Source organism: Triturus cristatus, chromosome 9, assembly GCF_964204655.1.
Source record: "Triturus cristatus chromosome 9, aTriCri1.1, whole genome shotgun sequence".
NCBI classification, from domain to species: Eukaryota; Metazoa; Chordata; class Amphibia; order Caudata; family Salamandridae; genus Triturus; species Triturus cristatus.
Window position 1 is genome coordinate 649,363,523 of NC_140592.1, and position 10,242 is coordinate 649,373,764.

General features: G+C 42.6%; 1 long non-coding RNA gene across 1 annotated transcript in view; it reads left to right on the forward strand.

Annotated features, from left to right (window-relative positions):
* The window catches only part of LOC146798438 (uncharacterized), a 58,788-nt gene extending 49,659 nt beyond the window's left edge, over positions 1-9,129 (forward strand). The window contains exon 3 of the long non-coding RNA XR_014969161.1: positions 9,057-9,129. This is a non-coding gene — a long non-coding RNA (uncharacterized LOC146798438). The remainder of the gene's footprint in view (positions 1-9,056) is intronic.
* The last annotated feature ends 1,113 nt before the right edge of the window (positions 9,130-10,242 follow it).

Sequence of the window (10,242 nt, forward strand, 5' to 3'; positions counted from 1 at the left end):
GCATAGTGTACAAAATATTGTACCTGCACTTGTGTTAGTGGCTAGGCCATTCCTTAAGTATTTGACTAATAACTGGAGTAATTTTAGTGCTGAAAACAGAGTGCATACTAAATTTATTAGTGCTTAGGTATTGACAGAGTGATAGGATACATAGATAGTGCTGGATGGTTGAATGGAGAAGTGCATGGGACAGACAGAAGGATTCCTAGACTGTATAGGTACTAACTGAGGATTTAAAAGACTGTTCTTCCCTACTCCTAGCCATCCATTGTCCAAGTCCATGTCCCTGCTCCCTTATTACAGCCCTGTGTGGCCATTGTTCTGCCACTGGCCTTCCCGCCTTCTCTGAACAGTTAGCTTGCTGCCCCATCCACCTCCTCCCTATCCTCTGTTGTCTGAATCCATTGACTAGCCTCCTCCCTCCTGCCATGCATGGTCTGATGTGCTGCCACTGCCCTCCATTGAGCATGATGTACCAGTCCACTCCTCCTACCCTCCATTGCCCAATTCTATGCCCCATCATTGACCTCCTGCTTAGCCTCTGTGCTTAGCTTGCTGTCCCTATTCTCCTTCCCCCTGCCCTCCGATGTCTTTGTGCATGCCCCTGCTCCATCCTTTTTTGCCCACCATGTTCCATGGACCTGCCACTCCTATCTACTCTGAGTGTTCTGTTGAGCTGCCACTCCCCTCCCACCTGCCTAGCATTGTCAGATGACTGTAACCTGTCCCTGCCACCTCCACCCTGCCTGTCCACATTCCATGCCCCTATCCCCTTCCTCCTGTCCTCCATGGTCCATTTTACTGCCACACCCTTCTGCCCTCCCTGGTCTGTTGTGCTGCAACTGCTCCTCCTGCCTGCTCCGGGTGGTATGATGTGAGGCCCCTTCCCCTGAACTCTCTTGTCTGTGCCCAGGTCCTGACCCTCCATTCTATCCTCCATGGTCCTTTGTGCATGCCCCTGCACCCTCCTTCTTGCCCATCATAGCCATTGTGCTGCCCCTAACCCTCCCGCTTGCCATACATGGTCTTCTGTGTTCCCACGGCCCCTCCCACCTTCCCTGTGTGGTTAGCTAGCTGCCCCTGACCCCCTCCCACCTTCCCTCCATGGTCTGTGTGTATGCCATCATAGTCTCACTGTTGCTCTCCATGGTGTGTCTTGCTTCTAGTGCCCGTCCTGTCTGACCTCCATGGTCATCTTGCTGCTCCTGCCCTGCCCCCTTGCCCCCAGCCCTCTGTTTCCATGTGCAGACCCCTATTCCCTCCCTCCTGGCTTGTCTGTTCCATTGTAATGCCCCTGATCCGTCCCTCCTGCCCTTTATGGTCTGTTATGCTGCAGCTTTCTCTCCTGTCTGTCCATTATGGTCAGCTAGCTACCATTGCCTCTTTCCCCTCTGTTCTCTGTTGTCCATGTGCATGGTCATGTCCCCTCCCTATTGCTTTCAATGGATTGTTGTGCTGCACTCCCGTTCCGCATGCCCTGTGTGGTATATTGTGCTGCTGCAAACCCTGATGCCTGCCCTGTAGGGTCAGTTTGGTGCATCTCTCCATGTCCCTCTTGTCCTCTGTTATTCGAGTCCATGTCCCTACCCCAATTCCTCCTGCCTTCCACGATCCAATGTACCATACTTGCTAACATTTTGAACTTGGTAAGAGGGAGATTTTGAAACAAAACTGGGGTATTGATTTTCCCCTTTGACTTACATTGAAAAAGAGGACATATAGACAGGAGACAGATCAAATAAAGCCCATTTGAGCTTAAAAACATTGGATGTTTCCTGGCTGAATCGGGTCTGTTGGCATGTATGGTTGTACTACCACTGCCTCTTCCTTCTGCCCACTATGTTCTATTATATTGCCACATCCTCTCTTGCCAGTCCTGTATTGTTGGTTTGTTGCCCCTGCCCCCCTTTCCACTGCCTTCCATAGTCTGTTGTGCTGCCACTGCCCTTCCTGCCTGCCCAGTGTGGTCAAATTGTTGCCTCTGCACCCTCCTACCAGCCTTCAATTTTCAGAGTCCGTGCCCCTGGCCTCTGCCTCTCAACAGTATCCTAATGAACAACTAGATTGCTAACATTCTATATTTATTACAAAAGTGTGGAACGCGTGACGTCATCTTGATGTAATCAAAACTGTAATACCTAGAGCATTTCCTTTAGAAATTACATATATGAGAAGGTCTTATTTACATCAAAATTATGGTTAGTGCTCTAAAAAACTAAAATGAGGACATATTTTCTGAGTTTTCAAATAGCGACAAAGCACTTTTAAATTGTTTGTTATCTTTATGTTTTTTATCCAGTTGACCACTTGATTAAATGTTGCACTTAGGGGAGAGGATGTGGTGTTACTTCCAGAGCTGCAGACTTTGCAACTGGGGAACCAGGTTGGAGTTTCTGCTTCATCTCAACATTCTGTGATTCTGGTCAAATCACTTAATCTCCCCATGTCTACAACCAAAATGAATTTGTTCTTGTGTGATGTAACCAATGCTCATGTAAAGCACTCCAATACCTGACAAGTCTGCACTATATAAAACTGCAAAAACACAAAAAATAAAAAGTGTTTTGCACACTTCTGTCATTGGGCTACATGTGGGCTAAATCTGGGTGATATTTGTGCTACATTTGGGCTCTTTTGTCTCTGGTGGCCATCTTGGGAGATTTATTTGCTATGAAGTTTCCTAATTTCCTCATTTACTGCAGTCTCCTCAGTAGGAAATGCTTTCAGTTTTTTACTTTGATTCCATCAAGAAGGTATTCAGATATGTCACACATTTGCCATACATTCTGAATGTTAGCACTCTAGTTGCTCATTAGATCACTGTAGTAAAGCTACTGCTCACCACAGAAGTCTGCTGCTGGTATTAAAAGTGCATGTTTCAGTCTGCATGTCAAAAGATTTTAATGAAATAGAAGAGGATTTGAGAAGTCACTCACAATGTGCCCTAATTTTTCTTTTTGCAGCACTAATCATACTTTCTATGGCAAAATGAACCCCCTCATTTTGTTCCTTTTTAAATTAAATGTTTTAATCGTTATCACTTTATTCCAATCAAGATGGCTTCAGATGTGCAATACGTTTGTCATAAGTAGGACTGTTAGCGCTCTAGTTGGTCTTTAGAACACTCTGGGAAGCTGCAGTAGAACACAAAGGAATCAACTGACAGTCTCTGCCCTTGTTGGATGTACATGTTTTACTGAGAATGTCAGACTTCATTCTCACATGACTGTGAAAGATAATTTGAATTTACAGAAAAAAGGCTCTCAGTTTAGCTTATAGATAACCTTCCAAACCTCTGTGGGAAAAGCATGAGAAAATAGTTTTCTCTCAAACATGATTCATGATATCCCAGCAGAAGGCTTTTTCACATCGTAAAGTCACCTTAGAACACACCACAATTCCTAAAATGGGTATGGTACCATCAACAAATAATTTATAATGTAACTAAAGTCTTAAAACCTTCTATTAACTGCAATGCTTTTTATTGAGGTGCCATCATGTATATTGGTCCCAAGATGGCTGCCAACAGTTCTTGAATGAAGTGCTGACAGCCAATCAGATCTCACGATGAGATGTGTGGTTAGGCTCCGCACAGATATATATTTCTTTTTCCATTAATATTTTTAAAACTACTGAACGGATATACACCATTTAACTGAAAGGCATGACTCTGAACCAAGGGCTACCTTTTTGCCTAATTTGGTGTAATTCCGTTCAGCAGTTCAGGCTATAGCTGCGACTAAAGGTTCCTACGGAAAATTGCATGGGGGAAAACACGTTTTGGGACCCCCCTTTTTTCTCAGCGCTCGCTTGCCGAATCACCCCGAAACTTTCAAGATAGGAGCGGACTCGAGCGCCCCACGAGTTTTGAAAATTTTGCGAAGATTCATCAATCGGCACCAAAGTTATTGGGAATAGAATGTTGCGATTTTCCTATGTTAACTAAGTCCTAACTATAACTACCTACTTTCGACCACCGGTAGGCAATACATATATATATATATATATATATATATATATATATATATATTCACTGAAAAAACCATAGGTTTCACACACGTTATAGTTAGGAATTAGCATTTAAAAAACCTTGCAAATGCACTTAAAAAACCATAGGTTTCACACATGTTGTAGTTAGCTGGGCATTTCCCTCGTAAAAAAACAATGAAATTCCCCCGTTATAGTTAGTGCAGGCAACTATAACGCACGCGACCGCAATCCGCTGCTGATGACGTCAGATATTACATCACTGTATTTAGACACTTATTTACCCATGTCTTCTTCCATTCATCTTTAGCTATACATATATTACATTTTTTTTTCTTTCAGAAAGACACATATGTCATCAGTGACGTAATATCTGACGTCATCAGCAGCGGATTGCGGTCGCGTGAGTTATAGTTGCCTGCACTAACTATAACGGGGGAATTTCATTGTTTTTTTACGAGGGAAATGCCCAGCTAACTATAACATGTGTGAAACCTATGGTTTTTTAAGTGAATTTGCAAGGTTTTTTAAATGCTAATACCTAACTATAACGTGTGTGAAACCTATGGTTTTTTCAGTGAATTTGTACGTTTTTTTAAATGCTAAGTTATGTATTTTTTAATATATTTTTTTAAACAAAACTTTTTCACGGCGCGCGCACGGTGCGCCTCAGCGCACCGTGCGCGCGCCCACTTTACGCAGTTCGTGCAGTGCGCGCACGGATCGCTTCGCGCACAGTGCGTGCACAGTGGGCACGCGGTGCGCTTCGCCACCTCACGCACACTTTACGCACTTCGTGCCGTGCGCGCACGGAGCGCTTCACCCCCAAGGGCCAAATACATTTTTTTTTTTTTAAAAATCGCGGAGTGCGCGCACGCTGCGCGAACTTCGCAGAATTTTTTCCGTTTGGGTGGTGCGCGCACTCAGAGATTTTTTAAATTTTTTTAAAAAAAAATGTTGCCCTTGGGGGTTCTTCTGCGACCCCCTGACCACGGCTAGGAGGTCAGGAACTGTCCACCCTGCCCCCTTTTCACGTTCTCCACATTTGTTTTTCACCCCCTCAGAGTGCGAGAGACAAAATGGCGGCCGACACTTCCTGGTTTCGACCGATTCGAATGTTTACTAAGATCTAACAACCAATCAGAATTGCGCTCGCGCACGGCAAGGTGCGCGCACCCAGCGCGCACGCTGCGCGCGTACAGATATATATATTGATTTAAATGCTATTTTCTCTGGAAATACTGAGCAGATTTACACCAAACCTGCAAAAGGCACTTCATGGACCTTATGGCTACCTCTCTGCCAAATTTCACGTAATTCTGTTCAGCCGTTCGGGCTGTAGCTGCGACTAAAGTCCCTACGGAAAAATCCATGGGGAAAACGCGTTTTGGGACCCCCCCTTTTTCTAGGCCCCCGCTTGATGAATCACCCCGAGACTTTCATGGTAGGAGTGGAGCGGAGCGCCCCATTAGTTCTGAAAATTTCGCGAGGATTCATCAATCGGTGTCAAAGTTATTCAAAACAGAATTTTGAGATTTCCTATGGAAACTCGGTCCTAACTATAACTATCTACTGGCGACCGCTAGTAGATAATATATATATATATATATATTTTCAAGTAACTCTCGGCGTACTTTTCTATCGTCGAATCAGGAAAGCACACAGGGTATCCGTTTTCAAAAGTGCTTTAATGCAGACCCCCCCAAAAAAATTGAATTGTTGGCACGGTCTGTAAATCGATACCACACCACCACAATTAGAAAATCATGCGATGATAAGTGCACTGTGTACGTCTGCCATGTCATGTTCTTCGGCCACTTCAAGACCACAAATTAGCACTGGCCAATATCTTTACATTAGGAGTGTAGTATGAGTTTAATTGGACGAGCTCCATCTTTGGCTTATGCTGTAGATGATACTGATGTTTTTATTGTTCCAACTCCTGAACCAAAATGATAACTAGGCCATTCTTAGGAATTAGCTCAACATAGTAACACAACTTTGAGCTTTGCTCAGTTTTTCTAATGTCATCTTAAGTTATGTTCTTGAGATTTGTGTAGCACTGCATTGCCATTAGTATGGATTCTTAATTCTGTCGTAGCTCAGGTACCTTCATAGCCTGATCTCAAACATTACATAATGGATCAAAGTCTGCTTTTTGGTTTGAGTTGTATCATCAGCAGTGTATTTGTGGTTCATGTACTGCTTTCGAGTATGTGCATGTTTGCAGTGTTTAGGATTGTTAGGGTTTGTAGCCAGAGGTATTTTACCAATTCAGGCCTGTGCTACATGGGAGAATTGGTATTTGCGTTGCACAGCCATAACTAAGTGTCAGAGGTAATTGAGAGTTTGGCATCTGGTTTGAGGGAATATGGAAGCAGTTTAACAGGTGGTAAGGTGAAATGAAAACTTCTATTTTCCTTTTTTCTTTGCAGGCCCAGATCCTGCAAACATGCTATCTGCTGGACTCTTTCACTCTCATCTGTATGCTAGACATTTCTGCCTTTTTCAAAAAAAGATCCTACTACAATGTCTACTGAGAAAAGTTACTATCACACACCTTTAGATCTTTCTCTTTCTCTTTATCAATATTCACAGTTACCTGCTTTCTTGTATCTTTTGCTCTCTTCTTCCAGTCTCTTTTGCTTGGTCACCTCATTTCCAACCTCCTCAGGTTTCACCATGGTGCTCTGATGCAAGTTTTGGACAGCATTCGTGTATGCTCGGACAAGCAACCAACATGAATTTGATATCTCATGTTTGCTCATTCACTTGGTTCTCTTCCATGTTTTCTTCTGTCCTGTCTCCTTGGCAATTTGAAGTTTCATTAGGGTGATACAGGTGGTGTTTAAATAACATATAAAATAACCAAATATGCACAGTTAATCATTTAGCAGGTGAAAATACACAGCTTATTAGAGTAAATATATTTCCACATATTCAAAATAAATTCATGCATGTTATGCCTATGTAAATGAATGTACAGCAATAAGATATATAATTTGGTACACGTATACTATTAAAGGTGCATTCACATGTATTACTATACTGCAAAGGTCAACTGTCATGTCATTAGGGAGAGTATATTATGCGCAAAACAACTAGATAGAAAATTACATCTTGGTCAAAAGTAAATGTGCAATGGATCCAGCTCTACAAGCCTTTCTGCTGCTGTACCTCATCCACTACCAGCAAATAGTGCACCTTCGCGGACAACGCCGCAGGTACGCAAATACACAACTCCACACACAACCACAACACACAACTCCTGTGCTGACATATGGTTCCTGTACACATCAGACACTCTGGTGGGGACAGGAACATATCCCCAAGTGTACCCACACATGTCCTACCTGTCAGAAATACACCCCTCCGCATCCGAGTCACTAAACAACAGCGAAATCACTGCAATCTCCTGGTCACGTCACCGCAGTGGTGAAGATGTGGGAAAACCTGCACACAATGTAGTAGGCAGGGCCTGGGCCAGGCATGGGCAGTCCGGCCATATTCACAGGGCTCCACCTTCACCCTTCCAACACCACACTACCCACAACCATTTGGGAACATGCTGTGTGCTCTTCCTGTGCCCCCCGCACAATTAATCTGCCTGGTGTAGCCAGACCTCGCATCTCACACATCAAAGGGAGATTGACTGGGAAGGTGGGGTTGAAGAGGAACACCCTGCACGGAAGCTCAGGGGCTGGACAACCCTCCTCCTCACACCAACCTTCCACTCATGTGAAGGAAACTGAGTATGATTACAAAATGAAGACCCACACTGCATATGGACATCCACTGAACTGTTCACACTGCCTGTCAAGTAACTCACATACACCCAACACTGACACGCAGCCACATACTCATACCATATCTCAGCAGCAATGGTGGACAAGAAATGGGCCAGCCAAAAGTGAAGTAAACAGTGCTGGAAAACCATGGAGCAAGCCACATAGCATCAGTACATCACATGCAAGAGAAGGAACATATCACACCACCCTTAGGCCGCCAAATCAGACATGGGTGGCACAGTGAGTGAAATTAAAGCAAAGTGACCTATGTGCAACAACTCAGGAAGACATCAAGGCAAGCCCTGCATAGGCAAAGGAATGATAGGAGTGTCTGAAGTCATACAGTGACCAGCCACACATCTGTGTCAACTTGCTTGACATGTGTATGTCATCAGCACAACACACATGGATCATTGTCACACTCCCTTACAGTCAAACACAAGTAGGACCTTCACAAATACCCCTCCTCTACCCACCTCACACCTGCAACACTCATCACCTGTGAGAAACACACATAATGGTGCAAATGATGTCCTGTGAGGTCACTGACAACCAATCACACTCCCTGTGGTGCATCCACAAATATCAGACTCACACTCAGGGATGCCTGAACCACTGCTGACACAAAAACAATAGCCAAACACAAAGCTCACACACAAAATCCAGAGAAGTCTCACAAAACAAACAGTGGAAAGGCAATTTGACCCTAGACAGAACAGGAGTACACACCATTGTCACTCTGGACCAATGCACAGACACCATACCCCAACACAAAAAAGAATTGCATTATCAAAAGCCAATCATTAACACTAACTGGAGTCAAGGGGACAAATAAGCTAACACAGACATACACACCACACCACTCATCAAGTGAACATGGTGTCATAGTGTACCACAAGCATGCACATGCACAATCCTGACAAGTAGCAGGTCAAAAATAGGAGGACCAACTACCAATGTGCACTCAAAACAAGCTCAGGAACAATAATCCACCTTGCTCCATGTGACAGATACACAAGTTTTTTGGTGGTGTGATTGGTGTCGGGTACTTTGGACTGACACGTTGCACGATTTTTGGAATATTATTGTTTTTGAAGTGGTTATACTTTGTTGGTGGCTATATAGGTGTTGGGGACTGGGCACTGATACACTATATCGGGTGGTTAGAATGGGATACACCTGTCTTCCTTCAGTGTATAGACAATACAAATGTATGAACTCGGATGTTGGTATGTGTTAGAAATTGTTGTTATTAAATGTATGTATATATTTTTATGATAGATACTTGGTGCAACTTTGGTCCTGAGGATGGTCTCGGTGATTGAGCTTTCAGATAGGAGACCGAAACGTCGACGCTGTGACACTTCTTTAATGCAAATGATTTTCATTTGATGTTTGCGGAAATTACAATTGTTTAATACCAAGTGTTTTTGATATATGACCAACTGTGGATGGTACATATCTGTGAAAAAGTGTCATTAACTGCTGCTTATGTGTTTTGGAGCGAGACAGTAGTTTTGTGTTGCCAGTGTTTAAATGAAAATTGTATGTTCCTTTACTTTTTTGTATCAAATTAATGAAATTTACAGAAACAAACAAAAATATTATTTTCAGATATAAAATCAATATAAAAGATGAATTGTGATCTTTTTGTAATTTTTTTTTTCTTTTCTGAGTTTTTTTAAATGAAGCTCACTACGGTGACTATTTAATTAATTAATATAAGATTGAATGAATCCTCAAGGTTTACTATTGTTTTGACATACTATACCCAATCCCTTGGGGTGAAGTGGGGTGCCCTATTGTTGTATGCATTTGTAAGCGCAGATTCGTCTGCAAGGGCCCTTTTGTGAAAAAGTGGTTGGTTTTTTGATTATATGTATTGTCGCCACACTCAAGGTTGTTTTAAAAAATTTATGATTTTTTGTTGATTTTTTGTAGATTTTTTGTAGAATCCATAGACTGTATTTAGATTAACTGTAAGTAAAGCTTCCTAATGTCAGAACAAGAAACCCTCACATACACAGATGAATATATAGCAAAGATAGCGGGTGGGCCATCACTGCTTGGTCCTTCAAGCGGTGGCACCAGTCAGAATATCCAACAGACCTCACTACGTAATAATCTAGAAAGATTGTATAAGAAACTTATAAGAACTGAATTGCATGCGAAATTCCTTACAGACTGTTTGAATATTAACATAATCCCGTTGGGGTTACAGGTACGCAATATTCCAGTGATTTTTGTAGATGATGAGGACTTTAAAGTAGGGTTTAGCTTCGTCTCAAATAAATGCTCATAAAGCTGGATGGTCCTTAGCATAGAAACGGCTTTAAAACATATAGATAAGCTGAAAGCAGAAATAGCAGATCTAGAAAAACAAATTCTAGAGAACACTTCAGTAACAGACGCTCGAGAATTTTTGAAAGAACTAGAGACCATTATTGCTGATTTTCAGAGAAATAAC